The following is a 6,971-nucleotide window of genomic DNA, read 5'->3' as shown; positions in this document are numbered from 1 at the left end:
GGAAAGCTTCTTCTTCTTCTCAAAGAAAAGAGAGTACAAAATGACTAAGTGCTAAAACTGAAAAGTAGCACATATGTACATGCGGTCACTAAGTGTGAACTCGCTAGAAGCGTACTAGGCTGGCACTATAAGTGTAGTCCAGCTGTAGAATCACTGGCAGAGATCCTCCGTGTCGGCCACCTAACGCGCCAGTGAGTAAATGCAGTAAGCGGCCAAGACCCGTAGTGGATGCCAGCTCAAGATGTAGAGCTCGACATCTCAACACTCCCCCTCGAGCTCTGCATGTCGCAGAGTCCAAGCATAGTCCGGAAACGTTGAAGCTTCTCAGCTCCGAGGGCCTTTGTAAAGATATCCGCTATGTGCTCCTCTGTGCTGACGTAGACCAAGTCGATGTCGCCCGCCAACACTCGGTCTCGAACGTAGTGGTAATGGACCTCTATGTGCTTGGTCCTGGCATGGAACACTGGGTTCCTAGCCAACTGCATGCTGCTGAGGTTGTCACAATGGATGACAATCTGCTGGTTCACCTGCACTCCCAAGTCCTCAAGTAATGTGCGTAGCCAAGCTACCTCGCATGCTGCAACTGCTGCACCTCTGTACTCGGCCTCTGTGCTCGATAAAGCAACCGTAGGCTGCTTTTTGTTGCTCCAAGTAACAGCAGCACTCCCAAAAGAGAACATGAAGCCACTCGTAGATCTCCTATCAACAATGCAACCTGCCCAATCTGCATCTGTATACCCATACAATGCTAATGGCACATCTGTTGCATAGAACAATGCGTAGTCAAGAGTCCCTTGCACATACCGAAGTGTGCGTCGTACTCCATCCAAATGTGGCTTCTTCGGAAACTGCATGAACTGACTCTCCAAGCCTACTGTGTAGCTCAAGTCTGGCCTCGTGATAGTCAAGTAGATTAGACTACCCACAATCTTCCTATACATCTTGACATCCTCAACAACATCACCCTTCTCTGCACTCAGCTTTGCATTCACATCAAAGGGAATAGAAAATGGCTTACAATCAGCCATACCATACTTTGACAACATGTCCAAAGCATATTATCTCTGTGACAGCCATACACCCTCTGGAGTCCCTATCACCTCAATGCCAAGAAAGTAGTGCAACTCGCCCAAATCTTTCATTCAAACTCCTGTTTGAGAAGACCCTTCACATGGTCAATCTCCATAGCATTGTCACCCACAATAATAAGGTCATCTACATATATGGTTATGACCACAATCCCCACATCACTCTCACGTACATAGAGTGAATGATCAACATGAGCTCTCCTAAACCCAATACTGACAAGATACTTGGCAATCCTGTCATACCATGCTCTAGAGCCCTGCTTCAAACCATACAAAGCTTTGAGAAGCCTGCATACATAATCTGGGTAACCTGGATCGACATAACCAGGTGGCTGATCCATATACACTTCCTCTTGCAACTCACCATTCAAGAAGGCATTCTTTACATCCATTTGATGCATAATCCATCCTCTAGATGCAGCCACTGCTATGACATCTCTCACAGTCGTCATCTTTGCCACTGGAGCAAAGGTCTCCTCATAGTCTATGCCATACGTCTGTGCATAACCCTTTGCGACCAGCTTTGCCTTGTGACGCTCAATGTTACCATCAGCCTTATGCTTGGTTTTATACACCCATTTACAGCCAATAGCTTTCTTGCCACTTGGCAATGGCACCAACTCCCATGTGTCGTTTGCTTCCAATGCAGCCATCTCTTCATTCATTGCATCATCCCAATGCACATTTCCAACTGCATCCTCAAAACATGTGGGCTCCACATCCTGTATCACCTTAGCCATGTAGGCTTGGTGATGCGCTAGATACCCATCATAAGTCAATTTCTGAACTGGATTTCTGACTCTGTTAGATCTGCGCGGTCCTGGGTCACTCCTTTGCCCTCTAGCATCTTCTTGTACTTTCCTTACACACCAGGTGTCCTGACAGCCGGAATTCCAAATTCCTCATCAAGACTTTTTTTAGAACCATCTGAATCCATGTCTACATGTGAAAACCCTGATGATGCATCAGCCATAAAGGGAGGTTCATCAACCTTTTCCTTTCCTTTTCGTGATGCATTCCCTGTACCTGCTGGTGGAGTAACCTGCGTATGTAGTCTACCATTCCATGGCTTCTCAACAGAGCCACGAGAAGAGGACTGTTGTGGTTCACTCAAAACCTGTGACTGTGGCCTCACATTTTGTACAACCACATCATCTTTTACATCAGCCCCAATAGTGCCATGTGCATTACTGTACCATCTGCTCATCTCATCAAAGACTACATCTCTGCTCACTCGTAATTCTCATGTAGTAGGATTGTAGCACATGTACCCCTTTTGTTCAAGGGAATATCCCACAAGAATACATTTCTCTGCTTTAGGATCCAATTTCCTATGCAACTCATCTGGTACATGCACGTAAGCTATGCAACCAAACACTTTCAAGTGTGCCAAATCAGGCTTTGTACCTGTAAAATTTTCCTCAGGTGTTACATTATGCACCGCAGCTGTAGGTGTCCTGTTCATAATGTACACAGCTGTATTTACAGCTTCAACCCAGAAATGATGAGGCATGTTCTTCTCATTCATCAATGCACGTGCAACCTCTGCAATGTGCCTGCTTTTCCTTTCTGCGACCCCATTCTGTTGTGGAGTATATCTGCATGTAAACTGCCTGCGTATACCATGCCCTCTGTGATCAGTTTACAACCATTCTGGAAATCTTCTACATAACAGCCATTTGGATTGAAGCGAACCTGCAAACCCTGCTCAACCATTTGGCCAACAGAAACAAGATTCTTTGTAATGTTTGGGACATGAAGTACATCTGTTAAGTACTTTGATTTCCCACTCTTCGTATTTAGAGGTATGTCCCCTACATGAGCAATGGGGTGAGCTGTGTCATCTCCTGTCTGCACATAGCCCGACACATCTGGTTTGCGCATATCTCTAAACCACTCTCCACGAGACGTCATGTGATTAGAGGCACCTGAATCCACATACCAAACATCATCTTGGGTGGAATTCTCTGCAGTCATTGTATTCATTACATGCTGCATAACAAACATGCGCTCGTTTTTGCTGTCATCTGCATCTCTGCTAGTAGATGCATAGTTGCCCTGTTCTCTCTTTCCACTTGCTTTTCCCTTTGGACAGTCACGTGACATGTGACCTCTTTCACCACAAGTCCAACATTCTCTGCTATCTGCAGTATGTTGTTGCCTGCTTGATCCTGCACCACGACCTCTTTGACTCCCCCTTCCTTGAGACTGGTTTCCCCTGCCACCTGTATTGTTTTGATTTGATTGACCTTCTTGAAATTGGCCCCTGCAACCCCTTGGGCCTCGACCACGACCTCTACCTCTACCTCTGGCCTGTTCAGAATTATTTCTGCCATGAGAAGAAGATGTGTCAAGGTTCTTCTCCTCAAGAATAAGCATAGAAATCAAATCTTGGAACACGGTGATGTCGTCTCTTGTATTCATGGAAGACCTGAAATGTATATACTCATCTCCTAGGCCATCCAAGCATGCACGGACAATGTCATCGTCTTCCACTGAGACTTTAATAGATCCAAGAGCCTCAATGATACTCTTGATCTTCAAAGCATAATCATTGATGGAGAGGTTGTTCCTCTTAACCTGATTTAGCTCCGACTTTAGTTGAAGCTTCCTGGCCTTGGTGTTCACCTCGAACACTCTGCCTAAGTTTTTCCATGCAATGGCGGGGGTTTGAGCATCCTGTAGATAGCCCATCATGCCATCTGTGATGCTCATAGAAAGCCAATACATCACTTTGCTCTGGCCTTGTTGCCAGTCCCTCAAAGCTTTCCTTTGTTCTGCTATAGCATTTGCCTCGGGAATCTCTGGTTCCTTTTCATTGTCTCCTTCTACATAGTCCCAATAACCTTTTCCTTTTAGGAAATTTTTTATTCTGAACTTCCATGCAGGGTAGTTATTTTTCTCAAGCTTCTCAATGACAATCTGACTGAAACCGTCAGACATCTTGAAGCACTAAGACAAAATAGCTGCAATCTGCAAAAACCTGCAAATCTGCTGAATTTGCTATCGTGGTACCTGTAACGCTTTCTACACTCAACGAGTGTCCACAATCAAGCGTACATACAACCACTGTACTTGTACAGTAAATCTCTGGTCGTGGATTGCGAACGAAGGGATTGTGATGCTCTTGCTCTCTTAGCCTCTCTTGCCTGCACCAGGCTCTGATACCATGTAAAGAATGAGGATGCAAGAGAGCTACACAAGACCATCACAAAGCACAAAGAGATGGAAAGCTTCTTCTTCTTCTCATAGAAAAGAGAGTACAAAATGACTAAGTGCTAAAACTGAAAAGTAGCACATATGTGCATGCGGTCACTAAGTGTGAACTCGCTAGAAGCGTACTAGGCTGGCACTATAAGTGTAGTCCAGCTGTAGAATCACTGGCAGAGATCCTCCGTGTCGGTCACCTAACGCGCAAGTGAGTAAATGCCGTAAGCAGCCAAGACCTGTAGTGGATGCCAGCTCAAGATGTAGAGCTCGACATCTCAACACTTTTGGACAACAAGCCCACTACTCTAATCTACTCCCATCTGGTGTGATGCATCAGGTTTTCCATGTCCCCGAGGGAAGGTGAGCATAATGTATATAATATGTCGAATGACATATTCGAGCCAATCTATAAAAACATGCCCCCATAGGAGAACTTGTAAGATTTATCTCTATAAATTTAACTTTGGCCAACACTTTTAACAATAGCTAGCACTTTAAATATAAAAAAAGGAAGGCAGTGAACTATAATGAAGAGACTTAGGAAGGATTACATCAAAGCTGAGGAGGGGGGGATCACCTGACTACTGCCCTCTAAAATTAAAGTTAATCACCCCTGCTGAAAAGCTAGCACAAGTGATAAAAGATGTCTTATAAAACACTTGAAATCACGTCTGAGCACTTGGCCAATTGACCAGCACTTTACCAGCCCCCCTGAACCACTTTACCAACCCCCAAAAACACTTAAAAGCACTTGTTTTTCGAGTGTCGCTCGTAGCAAGCGAGAACCTACTCAGCACATAAAAATGTCAACTAGGGACGTCGCTGACCCGATTAGGGCATGGAGGCGCGCCAAGAGGGTGTCAACCTCTTGTCGAATACCTATGGAATGGTCATCTAAGATCTCTAAGTCCTGTGTGTGCGGGAATACCCAAATCTTCCAAGAACCTCCTACGTCACGAAACTAAGCTAAACCTTGAGCTAATGACCTCGGTTTGACACCAAACTCACCGTAGGCAATTTCCTACATGTCCCCAAGCTACCTAGACCCTCAAACCTGAATTTTGCACCCTGGCAGAAAACACGCTTACTGTTTGACAGCAAAATGGAAGTTGTCAAAAACGGTCCTAGATGGTCTCTACAACTACGTTTAAGGGAGAGCTACCCTACTCTATGGTTGGTTTCGCTGAAATCTACCCTAAACTCCCAAAAACTCACCTGTAAGTCCGTAGGTCGAGGCTCGTGAAGTAGCGTCTTGTGGCGAATGGTTGGCGTTGAATCAAAGAGCTGATGAGCTGAACGCGCCTGTGGTCTCGTGAAGTAGCGTCTTGTGGCGAATGGTTGGCGTTGAATCAAAGAGCTCGATGAGCTGAACGCGCCTGTGGTCTCGTTTCTACAATGCGACTCGTGCAACACAAGATAGCAGTCAAAGAAGATGCACACACAAAGAGTTTTTTTAACTCATAAAATCATTCATATAAAACCCTTCATTTTGACCTTTACACTTAGGTCTTGTGGGAGGAGGGTTTCCCATAAATACATGGCTCATATAATCAATTGTGTGCTTGAGTTGGGAATCAGTACAACTTGGAAGCCCATGGCCCCTGAAGATAAATCCTTTACATTTGAATAACAAAAATATTACAAGCTCGGCTTCAGAGCAAAAAATTAATACAAAAAGGCGGGGGTTTGACTTGATGTAGTGGTGGCCAGTATCCACTGTTGCTCACCTGCAACACTCCCCCCCTCCTAAACCAAGTCGTCCTCAACATGGGGTTGTTGTGGAGTGTGTTAAGCGCTTGGCGTTTCATCTGTCCAATTGAGTGGACATCTTTCTAATCTGCGCCCTGCCATAAGCTTAAGGGCCGCTTTGAACTGGGCCTTCTTCTCCTTTTCAATGGCTGATAGTGGGATATTCTGGATCCCATGCTTCAACTCGATCGCTGTATAACTTACATATCTTGCTCTAAGGTCTGCGACTTCAATGTTGAAGATCTTTGAATTATAGGAGAAGAAGCCGGTGTAGGAAGCCTCTTTGAATGTTTGGAGGTAGTAGCTGGGCAAAAACATTAGACGAGCAAAAAATCCATGCAAAATGACTTCATCGGGTTGGCTGGATAGATCATAGTATAGGCCTCTTGTACCCTCCAAAAAACCCAACCAGGGAGTGTCGGTTAACTCCGTCTGGTGGTATACCTGTATACAGGTTAGTAGCATCCGACATATTTTCCTTAGCATGCCTGTAGATAGGTCTGGGAGACCTCTGTACATTTCCTCAGCTTCAGTCAGTGATCTGATCATATATTCTTCTGTAAGGTAGTCACCTGGCTTAGGAGCTGGCAGTAGTGGATAGTTCATCCAAGTGGGATGCTCCTTCTGAAGGTGCTCAAACTCTTGCCATGTGTATACTCGCGGACAGGGGCAGACTGTAGGATCTTCTTTAATGGATCTAGGTGTGTGGACTTGATGGATAAGAAATTCTGGATGCTTCTTAAGCCATCTCTGTCGCCATGTAGGTTCAAGACTTTTCTCCGGCACCTGCTGCTCCTCTGCCGTCCTTTTAATATCAGCTAGTATACTCTGCTTGAAATCAAGAGATTCAAACTTCATCAGTGGAAAGGGAAGCATGCGCACATACCAAGCTTCATTTATCTGATGGGGAGTCAGGTGAGCGAC

This window comes from Adiantum capillus-veneris, chromosome 8, assembly GCF_014529385.1.
Source record: "Adiantum capillus-veneris isolate H3 chromosome 8, ASM1452938v2, whole genome shotgun sequence".
Taxonomy (NCBI): domain Eukaryota; kingdom Viridiplantae; phylum Streptophyta; class Polypodiopsida; order Polypodiales; family Pteridaceae; genus Adiantum; species Adiantum capillus-veneris.
The sequence above is the reverse complement of the archived record's forward strand: the minus strand, read 5'-3'. Positions refer to the sequence as shown.